Raw genomic sequence first — 17,212 nt, forward strand, 5'->3', positions numbered from 1 at the left:
AACATTCTAAAAATTCAAAAAAAATTTTTTTCTCGGATTTTTGTAACGCTATAAGGCTTGCTTGAGTCAGTCTGGAGCGTGGGTAGCATTAATAACTAATATATTGAAATTATGACTAGAATACAATATACCATTTAATGACAAACCAATTAATGTAGTGTCAGAAATTGATAAAACAATAAATCAAATTAAAATAAAACAAGATTGTAGAACTAGTGTAAAACAACAAATAAAAGCAGATATTGAAAAATTAGAAAAAAAACTAAAAACAGGTGAGACGATAACTGATAAAGAAAGGAAAAAAGTATTCTAAAAGTTGTAAAATATTAAAAATATACTTAAAGAGAAATAACGTAACTTTAATTGAAGCAGATAAAACAGATGAACTTATCATTGTTACAAAAGAATGGAAAGATAAGAAAAAATCGAAACTTTTGCTAACAGATAAATTTATGGAACTAACAGAAAACCCAATAGAAAAATTAAAGAAATGGAATTAGTATGGGCACAGTAATTAGCCCGAAATTTGCAGAAATATATGTTATATATGTATGAGATATAGATAAAAAGTTAGCAAAATTAAATGAAATAATATTTATAGCAAGATATGTGGAAGATGATATAATAATATAGGATACGTTAATAACTAATAATAACGGAATCTGTAATTATGCAAATACTTTAAGTGAAAATTTAAAATCTGAATGTTAAATAGAAAATAGAAACGAGATTAATTATATAGATGTAACTATAATCCGCGGTAATAATGTAGGGGAGATCGGGGCAAGATCGGCATGTTAAGCTTTACTTAAATTTTGTGTAATAAATACTGCTGTAAACTGAAAAAAAAGCTTTGCATATTGTCTATTGGAATGTTACCTTACTATAGAACTGGTTAAAATCAGTTTGGAAATAAAAATAATTAAAATAATTACAACTTTACAAGAAGAGAGAAATTGACGAAGTTGCCCCGGGTATAGGGGCAAGATCGGCAACTTCTCTCTTTTTGTAAAGTTGTAATTATTTTAATTATTTTTATTAAAGTTGCCCCTGGTATAGGGGCAACAGTAATGGGGCAAGATAGGCACGTATATAAAATTATGTTATTAACAATGTATAAGTTGGAATTCACTATTAAAACAAAGAAATACAAATCCAACACCCATTTAATATTATTACAACGAAATGCAAGTTCAAAGACATATATACATGAATAACAAATGCAAACATGTTTTCATTTATCATCTGTTTGATTTTTATCCTTTGCTTCTAATGTGGCTTTATGTTGCCGATCTTACCCCGCTAGTCATGATTTCGAAACATTAAGTACAACCCTGAGAACAGAATGCCAAGCCACGATCTGGCCACGTGAATAAGTTGAAGTTACATCCTTCTAACAGGAAAAGTAACTTTCGTTATCATGGAATTATAACAAAACCTGCCAATTCAATATAAATGGAAAAAAAATATTATATGGAATTGAACGAAAATGAAAATTTGCTTGATAATTCAACTACGCTTGCTGGAGGATAATAAAAACACTACACTCAACAAGTCACCAATAAAACTCAACTGCCTAACCTATAACCAAAGTCGCCTTTTAATTTGTTTTTAAAAAAAAGAGCTTGACAAACTTGCCCCGCATGCCGAAGTTGCCTCGGTCTCCCCTAATTAATGTAAAATCATCTAAAAATGTTGTAATACGGATAAACCTTCAAACTATAATTCGTATTGTCTTTTAGTAATAAAAAGAAATAATTTTGTGACGGCATTATCTGAAATATGGATAAAAACGACTAAAGTAGAAGATAGAGAAAAAAACAAAGTGAGTTAAGAAACAAATTTATACTAAACAACTACCCAAGTAGATTATTAAAGGTCAGTTTGTATATTTTTTTATTTATTTATTTAATATGCATACTGGATACACTCCTTGATGCGAGGATCAATACCATCTACCCCCCAAAAAAAGTATAGACACAATGAACATAAGACCACAAAGAAAATTATACAATAATAAATTACATAAATTATAATTTAAATTAAGGTAAAATTAAAATATAATAATTGATTAAGTTTAAAGATAAAGTTTGGGAGCATCTGTCAATAAAATACAAAAAAGAACAATAAAAATATAATTTCTAAAAATAGACGAGTAAATTAAAACACTCTTTCCTAGACCGACTTCGAGTGATTTATATTAGCGGACAAATAGTAATCAACAAAGATACTTTACTTTAACCAATGTTAATTCTTTTATTTTCATAGTTTTCAAATCACGTTCCAAATGCATTTCGCCTTTACAGCCTCATCAGTGGATTATCCAACAACCAGACACATATTTCCTTTTATACAAATAAATTTTTTCCAGCATGCATCAACGTTAAGACCGAACAACGTTTTAATTTACTCGTCTATTTTTAGAAATTATATTTTTAGTATTCTTACCGATCCCATTGTTTTATATTTTATATTTCTTCAACAAAAAAGAACAAATAAAAATCATTCAATCTTTGAAGCCCAACCACAGAATCAGATAAAATTACAATATCGTCTGCGTAGAATCCAAGGAACCAAATAAATTAAAAAAGTGATGAAACCAATCATCAATAAGAATAAAGCAGAAATTACGAGACTGAGCCTGCTTAACATGACAGAAATAATTCCGAAAAAGTCTATTATCTTTCCTAAAACAATTCTGAATTTTACCAGCAAAAAATTTTTTTTTGCGATGCAAAACCGCTTCACCAAACTTCGTAACATAACAAAACGCAAACAATCATTAGAATCATCGCTCTTCCTAAATGATCTCCAGGCTCTATTCCTAGCGCTAATTAACATCCTACAGTCCGAATCGAACCATGAAAAAGAATTCTTATGTCTCCTATATTAAATCCCCACTACAAGCCAAACTAAAAAGACAATTACTCAGGTCTTCCATCGAATCAAACTTGTTCGAGACACGTATTTCCTCCACAGCCAACCTTAATCCATCCTTTCTAGATTTGTCCCAAAACTATAAATTAATCTACTGCCTCTTCTCTAAAGAAACCGATGTATCATTACCACAGGCAAATCGTAAAATCAAGGGATTATGGTCGGATTCCAAAAACTGATCCATCGTAAGAGAGAGAACATCTTTCCTAATAAACGGAGAAACTATGACCAAATCAATAACAGAACATCCACGATTAGAGATACAGTTGTACCTGGAAATACGAAATTAATCCATTTCGATACTGATGTCGTATCATGAAAATGTCGTAAGGCGAATCATTTTTCACCATACGATTACATGTAAAACCAAATAATTCGTTCCAACACGAAAAACAGACTCAAACTAAATCTAAGTAGTACAATAAAAAAATAACTGTAGTAAGGAAAACACTGAAAAATGCGTTTTGTAGTTGTAAATGTATAAATAATCTTAATAAAATAATAATTCATAAAAAAAAAAAATTTGTTTTATTTGCAATTTACCTTTGAGTGGTGACCACGGTGCAGCTGTAAACTGGTAGCAGAAGACAGGGAGAAGGGAAATAATACTAAAACTTAACTTACGTAACATAATGTAACAATAACTTAGAAATAACATAGAAAAGATAAAAAAAATTAGTGTTGTTAGATAACGATAAAAAATATATAGATAGGCTATATATTGATATATATTATATATANTCTAGATTACTTAGAAAAACAGTCTTTTATATATATATATATAACTATATTACATACAAATGTACGAACAAATAAAACAAATCAAAAATAGATTGCCAGTCATTTTCCCTAAATAAACAAACTATACCAAAATATTACCGAATTCAACACCAAATTTAACAAGTATTAAAAAGTCGTCTTGATAAACAGTCACACAGGGAAAGAAAGGATCTTATTGCTACTAACCAGTCCGCGAAATGACGACCTTTCATATGTAACTGAAAGACCTTACCAAAATGAAAATTATAACATTGCAAACAATCAGCTAAGTCCAAATTTCTATTAGTAGAACCCTAATCTCAAGAAAGAAAAATATTATCATACTGCAATACAGTGGTACCTCAGAATACGAAATTAATCCGTTCCGAAACTGAGATCGTATCATGAAAATGTCGTAAGGTGGATCATCTTTTCCCATACGATTACATGTAAAACCAAATAATTCGTTTCAACGCGAAAAACATACTCAAATTAAAGCCAAGTAATACATTAAAAAAATAACTGTAGTAAGAAAAACAAATAAAAAATGCGAACTAATGTAACGTCGTATGGTGAGTTTTTGTTCGTATCGTGAAGCAAAAATATGTTCGAATTTCATGTCGTATCCTGAAAATTTCGTATGCTGGGGCGTTCGTAACCTGAGGTACCACTGCAAATACGTCCAAAAAAACGGGTTTATTAAATACACCAGCATAATTCCAAATTAAAAAAGTAGTACCCCTATCTGGCAATTGCTAGGATAAAACAGGTTTAACCTGATCACGGTCAACATCGTAAAAGTACTTCGTTCCATCAATAATAATTTTATCATAAACTATTTTTACTATTCGAGCTCCAGAAAGCTTTAATTGTCTACCGAAATTACGAACCTTAAATCTAAAATTTTCAATCTAGGAGAAAAGTCATCATTTATGTAGACACCATCTGGTTTTAATTCCAAAATTCGTTTCTTAAAATTCATTTTTTCATAATAGTGAACAAAAGTACAAATAATTAATCTAGGGGAATTACTCCTTTTCTTTTCCACTTTCATAGCCCTACCAATCTTAATGTCGGCATCCGTAAAACTCGCATAGCAAATTTAACAAATTTTTCCTTCGTTTTCAGAGATGATTCATCTCGGGCCTCTTCTAAACCGGAAATGACAACATTATTTATTCGACGTTAACACGCATATCCTCTTCGGTATTAAAATTTTCTCCTTCCAGAAGATATGCAAATTCTTCCTCTTCGCGACTCTTCAAAAATTTCTTTTTATTACTAGTCTCTCAATCCCTGAAGCTCGGTGAAAACGACTTTCTCTTCGGATTAACTGCCATAATAGTAAAGACTTACCTATAAAACAAAAATAAATTAGTAACGAAGACACAGCACTGACAGATGCTCCCAAACAACACCAGTAATAAGGCCAAATTTATAGTTGAGGAACCATGCCACAAGGTAAAAACTCCGCAACCAAAAATTTCTTCACGTAGCACTTTAAGACGCCCACATTTATCCAAAATATGCTAGGCATTCACAATTTCTTTCTAGAGACAAAAATTACAAGATTTAAAAAGTTCAATGAATTACATTTAACCTATAAAAAAAATAAATTAGTAACGAAGACACAAAACTGACAGATGCTCCCCAGTTTGTATGTTAATAACTATTTGAATCTCGTATTACATTTGTACTATCTTTGTTTTTTCTTATTTTAGCCTTCTACTTATCTGAAGAGGGTGTCAAAAAACAAAATTTGCACCTGAAATGCTTAGTAAAGTTATTAAGTTAAGTTATGGCAACGCAACACTTGGGCGATCTATCTAAGGGAAACTGGCCCCTATTTAGGCGTTACAGACGTGGAGAAAAACCAAAAACTCCACGTAGTTAGCCCGTCTGAGCGAGGCGCGAACCCATGACCGAACTCCCAGGGTTCAGGCCGCTTGGCCACTGGTGGACTGTGAATTGTTTGTGTTGGTTGTTTTGTAATTTGTAAACTCTAAAGTGTATGTCTTTATATTTTAAGCCAGAAGAGAGGTTAACTAACGTATAAGTAAACAATTACCAAAAACGCATTGTTTGATAAGAATAAGAATTTTTTTTTGAGTTTCCTTGATGTGATTAAATACATTTACACGTGTGAGTTCTTTGTCTCCGATTAAAGGAATAAATAAATGAAATTAACGTTTTAATGTTTTTAAGCTTGGTTTTAAGTTAAAAGCAATAACTAACGTTAATTTGCTAGATAATAATTTATAACACATCTTGATATTTCTCTGCATTTTACATAAAATTTGATATTTTCATTTCCTTGCGTTAACGTATTAAATCTTTAAAAATTTAATCTCTTTAGGTACTTTTGTTTAATTTATAGAAAGAAAAGAGAAAACAGCGACAGATTTCGGGTTCAATTACACGACTATCATCAACGACAGTGACACTGGTTTATAGGAAAGTTGGAATAAGAAGTATGAACGACGAATTGGTTCTCCTTAAAGCAATCTTGGCAAAAGACACGAAACATTAAAAATTTCAATATTCTAACATCCATAAGTAAATATCAGACAACATGCATGCTTGCTAGAATATAAAAAATATCGAATGACATTTTTGCAGTTGAAAATTGTGACATTTTGTAAGTGAATTCTACAATTGTCGTATTGTGTTGGAGCGAAACTGAGTTGTAGAAATGCAATGCTGTACGAGTGATACCAGTACATGAACGTAATTTATGTTTCCAAAATATATATAGGTTTGTCTTTCGACACACTTGGATCGTTTTCATATATGTTGGAAAATATGCAGCTGGAAAACGCGTATAAAAATTCAATGGATGAGTAAATGCTTCATGTTTTCGAAATGGTTATAATGGAGCAGGAATTCTGTTCGAAAGATTTTTGGCTATTGTAAGAGTAATACAAGGAAAACGAGAAAAATACCGTAAGTAACAAAATAAATTCTTACCTTTCTGTTATTCTATCAATTTATGCGTTAATTCCAAGAAATAAATGAGGTCTTATTTCTTCTGCGCTAAACGTCGACTTTCACTGCGATGTTTAACTTATATATGAACGGTTTATAAAACGAAATAAAATGTGTTTTAAGTGACATGCTTGTTAGAAATCCAAAATCTATTTAATTTCTGATCGAAATTTCCTGGTATAAATGAAGTATTGTTGGGTTAGGTTTCTTTTAATAATTACGTTTGATTTTTCTTCACACCAAAGTAATAAATTTTTTACTGAAAAACTAGTTTTTCTATTATTAGAAAAGTGAACATCTATAAGGAAACAAAGAGGAATTTTGTATCTAAATTTATATATGATTAATGTTTAATGAGATAAGATATACACCAATTCGATATCTGAATTAATGTACAGTACAATAATTGTGTTCTAATTATTATTCACTATTCTCTAATGCAGATCACAACTAAGTTATAATATACTATGCTATAAGTATCATACATAAAATTCTCGATTAAATTTTCCAAACAAGAGACAAATATTAACAGCATTTGCAGCTTGGAAAGACTTTTTCTACAATGATGTACCCGGTCATCCAAACGGAATCCATTACGACACCTGTATCTACACAGATGGTATTCGGAGCCAGTGGGCACTATGTCTCAATAAATAAGAATCACAGAGAGAAGAGTATGGACATCTGCCATTTAGTAATACAGTGAGGCGACGTAGTCACACAATAACGTCTCCACGTAGGTAGTGTGTATATAATTTTCCGAGATCGTTTGTTCAAGTTTTGCGCCTATTTTTTGTTAGACGTAAGCAATGCTTAGTTTGTATTTTTACCCCATACATTGCCCCATACATTACTTACATTAATTATTTTAGAAAGTTAGTTGTGAGGGAAAAATCAAATTATAATTTTAAAGTTTCCAATTTATTTAGAACTTTACATTTTGTTTACTCTTATGAAACATAGCTTTGTATCCTTTCACCTTTGTTGGTAACAAGACAGACAAACTGTTTTAGCGATCACTTTTTTTTCTTTTGTGTGTGTGTGTGTGTGTGTGTGTGTGTTTGTGTGTGTTTCATTTACTCAGAATAAACTAAATATAGAAATAAAATGAAAACGCTTAAATATTTTAGTTTATAATGATGTTTTTGCCCAATTTACAATTAAATTACAGCCCAATTTACAATATAAACACTTAAAAAAATTAAATTATAATAATTCACGAGTCTTGGCTGTAGTTTCGTCTATCCTTTGTTTTATTTTATTATTATTACATTTTTCTTTCTTTCTTCTAATGGTGACAACTGGATAAAACCAGTTCTGCTCTGTCGCTTGTTACATACTTTTCATTGTATATATTAAATTTTTAAAGTAAAATGTAACAAAATCTGCTAAATTTCACGCCACAAAATACTCTGCCAAATGAGGTAAATATAATTCACTTTTTACATTCAGTTATAAAAGACAGAATTAAACTGTATTGACAATTTCAAAACAACTTTTAATAAAGAACCAAACCATGTGACATACCGTATTATCCGGGCGTATGTTGCACCTTAAAGAAAACATTGTAGACCACGTGCGCTAATAGAAATGTCGATTTCTGACAGTTAATCAAAGATTAATGAATAAAAGATGAATAAAATGTTTTAGAAATATCATATAATAACAAACGTAAAAAATTAAATAGTTAAATTAATTAAAGTATTCTGTGTATATTATATTATAATTTAATTGTGTCATTTTAATTTCTACCTGTTCATATTATTTGCATTGCATTCGGTAATATACGAAATGTTGGATTTTCAAAAAACTTAGACCAGAATTTTTTTTGTATGTATCAATTTCGAAAAGAGATTTTTGGGGGTGATATCATGAATTTCCTCAATTAACGTCACCAACGCTAATGACGTCACTAGTCCACTAATGGCCGAGCAGATAAAACAATAAATAATGGTAGCAATCGCGTGATCGTATATGATGAACGACTTGCCACGTGATTTTCGAGTTTTTTCCAGTTGTCTCACACATAACTAAAAGGCGTTTTCACGTAGAATATTCTCCCGTAAGGCATTACAGAATAATAACTATTAGAAAAAATTGAAAGTAATTTTACTTTTTATCTTTACGTAAATTAAGTTATATGAAAAACTTTAATAATTAAATATTTACCTAAGAATCGCTAAAAATTTTTCTTATAATTGTTAACGTGTAAATGTTTAAACGCGTTTAAAATTTAAAGAACAAATTTAACATTTTAAATTTTAAATCAAAAATTTAATTTTTTTTTTCATTAAAAATTTACATTATTGTTTTCTTTTACAAATTTCTTTAGTGTTCTTTATTGAAAACGTTGAAAAAATAAGAAAAATAATGAAATGAAAGTAGAAGAGGAGAGAAGTGTGAATGTATTTTTGCTCGATTACTCGGTATTTATAACTATTTAACACATAATATTAACCGACATTCTGCAATAAAATTTATTTATTAATAAATACAATAATTACTTATTCTTTTAAATCGTAAAAAATTTAAAAATTTACTTGAAAAGTCCCATTTCTTTCCGTATAAAGTNTATATATTAAATTTTTAAAATAAAATGTAACAAAATCTGCTAAATTTCACGCCACAAAATACTCTGCCAAATGAGGTAAATATAATTAACTTTTTTACATTCAGTTATAAAGGACAGAATTAAACTGTATTGACAATTTCAAAACAACTTTTAATAAAAAACTAAACCATGTGACATACCGTATGGTCCGGGCGTATGTTGTCACCATAAAAGAAACATTGTAGACCACGCGCGCTAATAGAAATGTCGATTTCTGACAGTTAGTCAAAGATTAATGAATAAAAGATGAATAAAATATTTTAGAAATATCATATAATAACAAACGTAAAAAATTAAATAGTTAAAGTATTCTGTGTATATTATATTATAATTTAATTGTGTCATTTTAATTTTGCTACCTGTTCATATTATTTCCATTGCATTCGGTAATATACGGGATGTTGAATTTACAAAAAAACTTAGACCAGAATCTTTAATATTTTTTGTATGTATCAATTTCGAAAAGAGATTTTTGGGGGTGACATCATGAATTTCCTCAATGGATGTCACCAACGCTAACGACGTCACTAGTCCACTAATGGCCGAGTAGATAAAACAATGAATAATGGTAGTAATCGCGTGTTCGTATATGATGAACGACTCGCCACGTGATTTTCGAGTTTTTTCCAGTTGTCTCACACATAACTAAAAGGCGTTTTCACGTAGAATATTCTCCCGTAAGGCATTACAGAATAATAATTATTAGAAAAATTCAAGGTAATTTTACTTCTTATCTTTACGTAAATTAAGTTATATGAAAAACTTTAATAATTAAATATTTACCTGAGAATCGCTAAAAATTTTTGGTATAATTGTTAACGTGTAAATGTTTAAACGCGTTGAAAATTTAAAGAACAAATTTAACATTTTAAATTTTAAATCAAAAATTTAATTTTTTTCTATTAAAAATTTACATCACTGTTTTCTATTACAAATTTCTTTAGTGTTAATTTTATTAAAAATGTTCAAAAAATAGGAAAAATAATGAAATGAAAGTAGAAGAGGAGAGAGGTGTGAATGTATTTTTGCTCGATTACTCAGTATTTATAACTATTTAACACATAATATTAACCGACATTCTGCAATAAAATTTATTTATTAATAAATACAATAATTACTTATTCTTTTAAATCGTAAAAAATTTAAAAATTTACTTGAAAAGTCCCATTTCTTTCCGTATAAAGTTCTGCTTTCTAATGAAGTAATAAATAATGAACTAAAAACCAGTTCTTCGAATGAAAAACTTATTTTCGTGAGAAGTACACATTGGTAGACTTAAGTAATATTTCATTCAGACAAACAACCAGATTTCGGATTTTTAAAAACGTCTTAAATAAAGAAACAATTACTTCGTTTCTTAATCATAACTAATAGAAATACCTCAATAAAAGATACCCTTTATTTAAGATGGATCACAGCATTAATAAGGGGAATTAATAGATTAATTGATAGAATAATACAAAGTTAAAAATATATTTTGTTATTGCCTGTATTTTTATCTTTCTCTTCATTAACATCTTATATCAGGAATTCTCTAAACTGATTATTGCGAAAGAGTGAACAAAAGTATGTAAAAAAAGTATTTACTCATAAAAATAGAAGAATTATCAGAATGAAATGAGTATTTTATGGTAAGTACTCTCATTACGGAAATTTCTGTTACCAGGTGAAAAATTAGTTCCAAATATCATGGATAAGTAGCATTGACATACCAAAGTTAATGAATAGACATGCAAACAACAACGAAAATACCTTTTTAATATGATTAAACTTAGTATGAAATAATTGTGTCATATTAAATATATTATCTCTGTATTCCTTTGTTTCACACTGTGTGTGGATGGTATATAACGGATGTAGATGATGACAGGGGCTAGAAGGAACAATCGTGAACAGCAACAGTTAGATAAACACTTTTATTTATTATCAAAATTATTATTATTTTTGTGAAAAGTTAACACCGATTATTTAACAGCTATTTCATATGAAATAAATTGTTTTCAGTTTGGTTTTGTTTTTCTTATTTTCTATATTCTTATTTTTAAAGTTTATACAATGGTTTTTTTTCTTATTTTTTAATATCTGCTTTTATTTGGTGTTTTATGCTAGTTCTACCATCTTGTTTGATTTTAATTTTCTTTTCTGCTTTATCAATTTCAAACACTACATTAATTGGTTTGTCATTAAATGGCATATTATATTCTAGCAATAATTTCAATATATTAGTTATTAATTTTGGTATTTTTAGAGTTATCCTATTTACTATTCACACACATTCCCACCCTCGTTTTTCACTTAACGTGGAGTATCTGAATAATTGTTGTAATTTCTGATCTTTTCTTCTCTTATATTACCAGTCGATAATTTCCTTAACTGGACCTGTATTTTCTTGTAATCTCCGTATCTGTTGTTTCAACAGGAACCTTTTCTTATTCTTATATCTTATTGCAGATTTTATTACCTGTTTTTCCTTTTCCCAAATGTCTCTTTTTTGTAGTATTGATAAGATATATTTTGGCAGGCTTAATTTCGTTGGTGTACATTCCGTTCTAAGAAATATTTTAACCCTTTTAGAGAGCTTTATAAATACAATATATTTATATTGTATATATATATACTATATTTAATATATAAAAAATGAATTTATAAATTACATGATGTAAGTAATACCTTTTTAAGGTTCAAGAGAACTTATACTCCAAGCTCGAATAAATTTTCTTCTTCCAAGCCAAATTCTTCGTTCCCAATTAATGATAAGACTTTTTCTTCAAGATCTGTTAATGGTGGAGTACTTCTTTTTCATCCATCTGTTCTACATATACCTTTTCTTAAAGCAGCCGCTTTCATTTTAGTTCGGGAACGCCACTGATTCCATTTTATTTTTAATGGTTTCACTTCGATCAGTTGACCATTAGCTAGACAGTTGACTTTATCCCTAACTTCTTGCCATCCATCCCGCAAAGTATTTTTGGAAATATTCCCGTCCAATTTTCCTTTAACTAAATATGGACGCTTTTGAAGCTCAATTATCAAAATTTCTATCTGTTCTGAGGATAACATAAGTTGAGACATNTGCTTTAGTTCATTTTCACAGAAAAGCATAATGCCTCAGAAAAGCAAACTTAGAGCGTCATACTCGTAGCGCCATCTGTTGGACATAAAAGCCTTAACCTAGATTATATATTTTAATTTATATGAATGTTTAACAGAATAATATACAGCCTATGTCCACCCTGAGGTTCCATTCTAAATATTGGTGAAAGAATTTTTGAAATCGGATGAGTAGTTTCGGAGATTACCTGCTGCAAACAAACTTACAGACATACTTACAAACATTACCTCTTTATAATATTAGTATAGAAGTATAAATATATTATATAATTCCGACTTCAGTCAGAAAGGTAATATCATTCAAGAAACAGATCAATCTCAATGTACGAAAATCTACTGTCCATCAAGTTTACGTATTGCCTTGTAGTCTAAGTACTTATGAAAAGTTTTTCCGACTATTCCCAAATAAAATTTAATCGTGATGAATGATTAAATGAATAAATTTTTTGCTACAGTATACATGTACATTTTAATCAAATGTATTAGCTTGAAAATAATGAGTTTAAGTTAGAATTACTAGGAAAAATCCTTGTATAAGCTTGTTACAACATATTTCTATTTCTGCCTGTATGTAGAAATAATTTTACACAAATGAAAGTACTGTATATATAATTTGATATTGTAATAATTTTTTAATGTATCGCTACTCAATTGAAGTATAACTCCATTAAATTACCCTAAATTAATAATANTGACTGTAACATATATATTTTTTAAAAGAAAAAGAATTGTGGATTGAGAATATTGTTAAGAATTTTTAGAAAAATTTTCGATGAATTTCGATAGTAATATTAATAATAGTTTGATAGTTTTCTGGCAACATGCAGTGCAAAAACTCTCACTTTACTTCAATTACATAGTAACTGAAATATTTTCAGAATGTGTTTAATAAGTTCGGAACATATGTTGTTTACTTGAGCAAGCAAGGAAAGAAAAACCAATAGTACCAAGAGTCCAGGAAGTTTTGGTGCTAGTGCTGTCACCTGGCGTGATGAATACGGTTAATATATTACTAGCAGGTGAGCCCGGTGTTGCTCGGACAAAAAGTAACGATAGCGAATATTATAATTATTAGATTATAGCCGATCTTACCCGTTTATACCGGATGCAAGAATTATGTTTAACCTCTTCCGAGCATACAGTAGAACCTCGATTATCCGCCCTAATTGGGGACTGGGGTTGGTCGGATAATTGAAAAGTCGGATAACCGAAAAGTATGAAAAAATCCATTATTAGTGTAGTATATTATTATATCCCATGTAATTAGTATATTAGCATATCGCTATTAACCTACTTTGCGTTGAATTTTCATCGATGTTAAGCCTAACAAAAATTTTTTAAAATAATAATCGTCGCTATTGTATCGTTAAAAATTAGAAAATTAAGCTTCGTTTAAATACTGGCTCCCTTTCATGGTCGAATGAGTGTTGCCAGCTAAAACACATAAAAATAATATTAAAGTAGGCAAGACATAGCCAAATATTGAGCGCCACATCACTAGCGGACATTTGAAATTTGCCGACTAGGACGGTCGGTTAACCGAGGGGTCGGTTGATCGGGGGTCGGATAATCGAGGTTCTACTGTAATTAGATACTTTTTAGATGGGTCTACAAATATGTTCGATTTCCCGCCAAAAAACCCATGTAAAATAGTACCGTAAAAGTAGAATTCAAGGTAATTTTTAACATTTTTCCTCCACCGCGGGATAAATTTTTAAAATTCCTTCTAAAATATGAATTAATAATTGAGTAATCTTCCTTCTGGTGACCATCTCTGGTGCAGCATCATCACTCCTCCTACAACAAAATTAAATTATTTTAAGTTAATATCTTGAAAGACGGCAGGATGGCCGTGAGGTTAATATGGCAACCTACCGCTTTGTGGGACCAGGGTTCGATCCTGATTGGTCTAAAAACTCCAGGAATTTTCCGGGTTGGTCTGTCTGGATATGTCAGGCTCTGTCCTTCACCACCCGACCGCCGCATTGTATGCCTGGCCGAACCCATAATGGGCTTACTTAAAAGCATTAGAACTTCGTCAACATCGTCGTAATCAAATACGTCTACCCCTGAGCGAGCAATAGTTATAAATTATACCGCAATGGCGAACAGGGCCGTTGCAGAAAACTGGATTTCTGTTAATTTCGGATCAAATTGTGAACGCTATATTCGTAATTAGTATCAATTCAAAATAAGTTAATTTTCAGAGTATTTATGTATGATATTATTCATAAGCAATGTCAGCTTTTTCGCCCGATCCGAACTGTAAGGTAGAACGTTTAACATTTGTTTACGTACTGTCGACGTTGAATTCGTGAAGTTTAAGCGGTAGGATTTCTGGTATAACGCTATAATACATTTTCCATTCATAATTATTAATTAATTACAAATGCATTGTTGGAAATTATTAGTTAAGAGTCTAAATAAATTAAATTTATGGAGAAACATGTTTGTAAGTAAGCCGACTTTTAGGGAAGGATCGTTAATCCCCTGTAAGGATGATCTAGTGTCGTTCTCGTGTGGATGTGGCGGAGGTGACACAGACGACAAGAATCTCACAAAAATTCGTTTATTTTAAACATAAAAGTAAACTTACACTAAGGAATAGATATTGTCTAGATACAATCGGCTGTTTGGAAGTCAATAGCGTTGTTGCCCCATTATTTGTTGGTGGTATAGTCGGCCCCGTGGCAGTGTTGTTACGCAGTTCTTGAGACTCCGTTGGTCGACGTCGGCAACGGCACGGCTTCGGTATCGGCATCAAGACGAAAACGATTCGTCCCCAGTTTGTTGACACCGCGCTTCCGATTCTCACACCTTTTGTCTCGACTCTCATAGTGTGTCCTGTCGAGTGCCTCCTGTCCTTGACGATCGGGGATAACACTAATTTCCGTTCTCCGATTTGATTATTCTGATTGGCTCCGCGTTTCTTTTTTCCGTTCCTCGATTGGTCCCTCAACTGTCCCTAAGCGAAAGACGACCCCTGTTCGAGTCACGAGAAAAATCCGCTTCGAAGAATCTACTTGACACCATCCGTTAACTCTGGTTGGAAGTGTTGATGGAACTTTAGAACTTGCGCTCGTATTCTTTCCCTATTGTTGTCTAGTCTGTGGCGTTTTTAACGACCTGACACGATGTTTCTTTTCATCATTAACCTTTCTTCTTTTCAAAATTTTATGTTGTAATTATTTTTATACGAGCGTCTTGTCAAAGGCCCATCTCTACTGGAAAACGTTCGTTTACAATTATAGGTTAGACTTAAGTTAGCTAAGCCTAACTTTTTCCCAACTTTAAATCCCAAAGTTTCAAGAAATGTAGCCAACCATCTTGGCTTTCCTATCCAAGAGAAAGCCAGAAGACAGCAGTCGGCCATTTTGTCGTTTGGTGTTCTGTTTAGGAGATTGGCCGTCCAGAACAACCTGCGGCCCATATAGACAGGCGTCGCANAGTTAATTTTCAGAGTATTTATGTATGATATTATTCATAAGCAATGTCAGCTTTTTCGCCCGATCCGAACTGTAAGGTAGAACGTTTAACATTTGTTTACGTACTGTCGACGTTGAATTCGTGAAGTTTAAGCGGTAGGATTTCTGGTATAACGCTATAATACATTTTCCATTCATAATTATTAATTAATTACAAATGCATTGTTGGAAATTATTAGTTAAGAGTCTAAATAAATTAAATTTATGGAGAAACATGTTTGTAAGTAAGCCGACTTTTAGGGAAGGATCGTTAATCCCCTGTAAGGATGATCTAGTGTCGTTCTCGTGTGGATGTGGCGGAGGTGACACAGACGACAAGAATCTCACAAAAATTCGTTTATTTTAAACATAAAAGTAAACTTACACTAAGGAATAGATATTGTCTAGATACAATCGGCTGTTTGGAAGTCAATAGCGTTGTTGCCCCATTATTTGTTGGTGGTATAGTCGGCCCGGTGGCAGTGTTGTTACGCAGTTCTTGAGACTCCGTTGGTCGACGTCGGCAACGGCACGGCTTCGGTATCGGCATCAAGACGAAAACGATTCGTCCCCAGTTTGTTGACACCGCGCTTCCGATTCTCACACCTTTTGTCTCGACTCTCATAGTGTGTCCTGTCGAGTGCCTCCTGTCCTTGACGATCGGGGATAACACTAATTTCCGTTCTCCGATTTGATTATTCTGATTGGCTCCGCGTTTCTTTTTTCCGTTCCTCGATTGGTCCCTCAACTGTCCCTAAGCGAAAGACGACCCCTGTTCGAGTCACGAGAAAAATCCGCTTCGAAGAATCTACTTGACACCATCCGTTAACTCTGGTTGGAAGTGTTGATGGAACTTTAGAACTTGCGCTCGTATTCTTTCCCTATTGTTGTCTAGTCTGTGGCGTTTTTAACGACCTGACACGATGTTTCTTTTCATCATTAACCTTTCTTCTTTTCAAAATTTTATGTTGTAATTATTTTTATACGAGCGTCTTGTCAAAGGCCCATCTCTACTGGAAAACGTTCGTTTACAATTATAGGTTAGACTTAAGTTAGCTAAGCCTAACTTTTTCCCAACTTTAAATCCCAAAGTTTCAAGAAATGTAGCCAACCATCTTGGCTTTCCTATCCAAGAGAAAGCCAGAAGACAGCAGTCGGCCATTTTGTCGTTTGGTGTTCTGTTTAGGAGATTGGCCGTCCAGAACAACCTGCGGCCCATATAGACAGGCGTCGCAGGTGTCTGCATGTTACATCCCACAACTCATCTAGTTCGTCGAACAGGTTTGCAAAACAGAACAACTATAACGTCGGTCAAAATTTCCAAGTGTCATCTAGAGCGTCGCCC

Source organism: Centruroides sculpturatus, unplaced genomic scaffold, assembly GCF_000671375.1.
Source record: "Centruroides sculpturatus isolate CEXI.00-Female unplaced genomic scaffold, Cexi_2.0 scaffold197, whole genome shotgun sequence".
NCBI classification, from domain to species: domain Eukaryota; kingdom Metazoa; phylum Arthropoda; class Arachnida; order Scorpiones; family Buthidae; genus Centruroides; species Centruroides sculpturatus.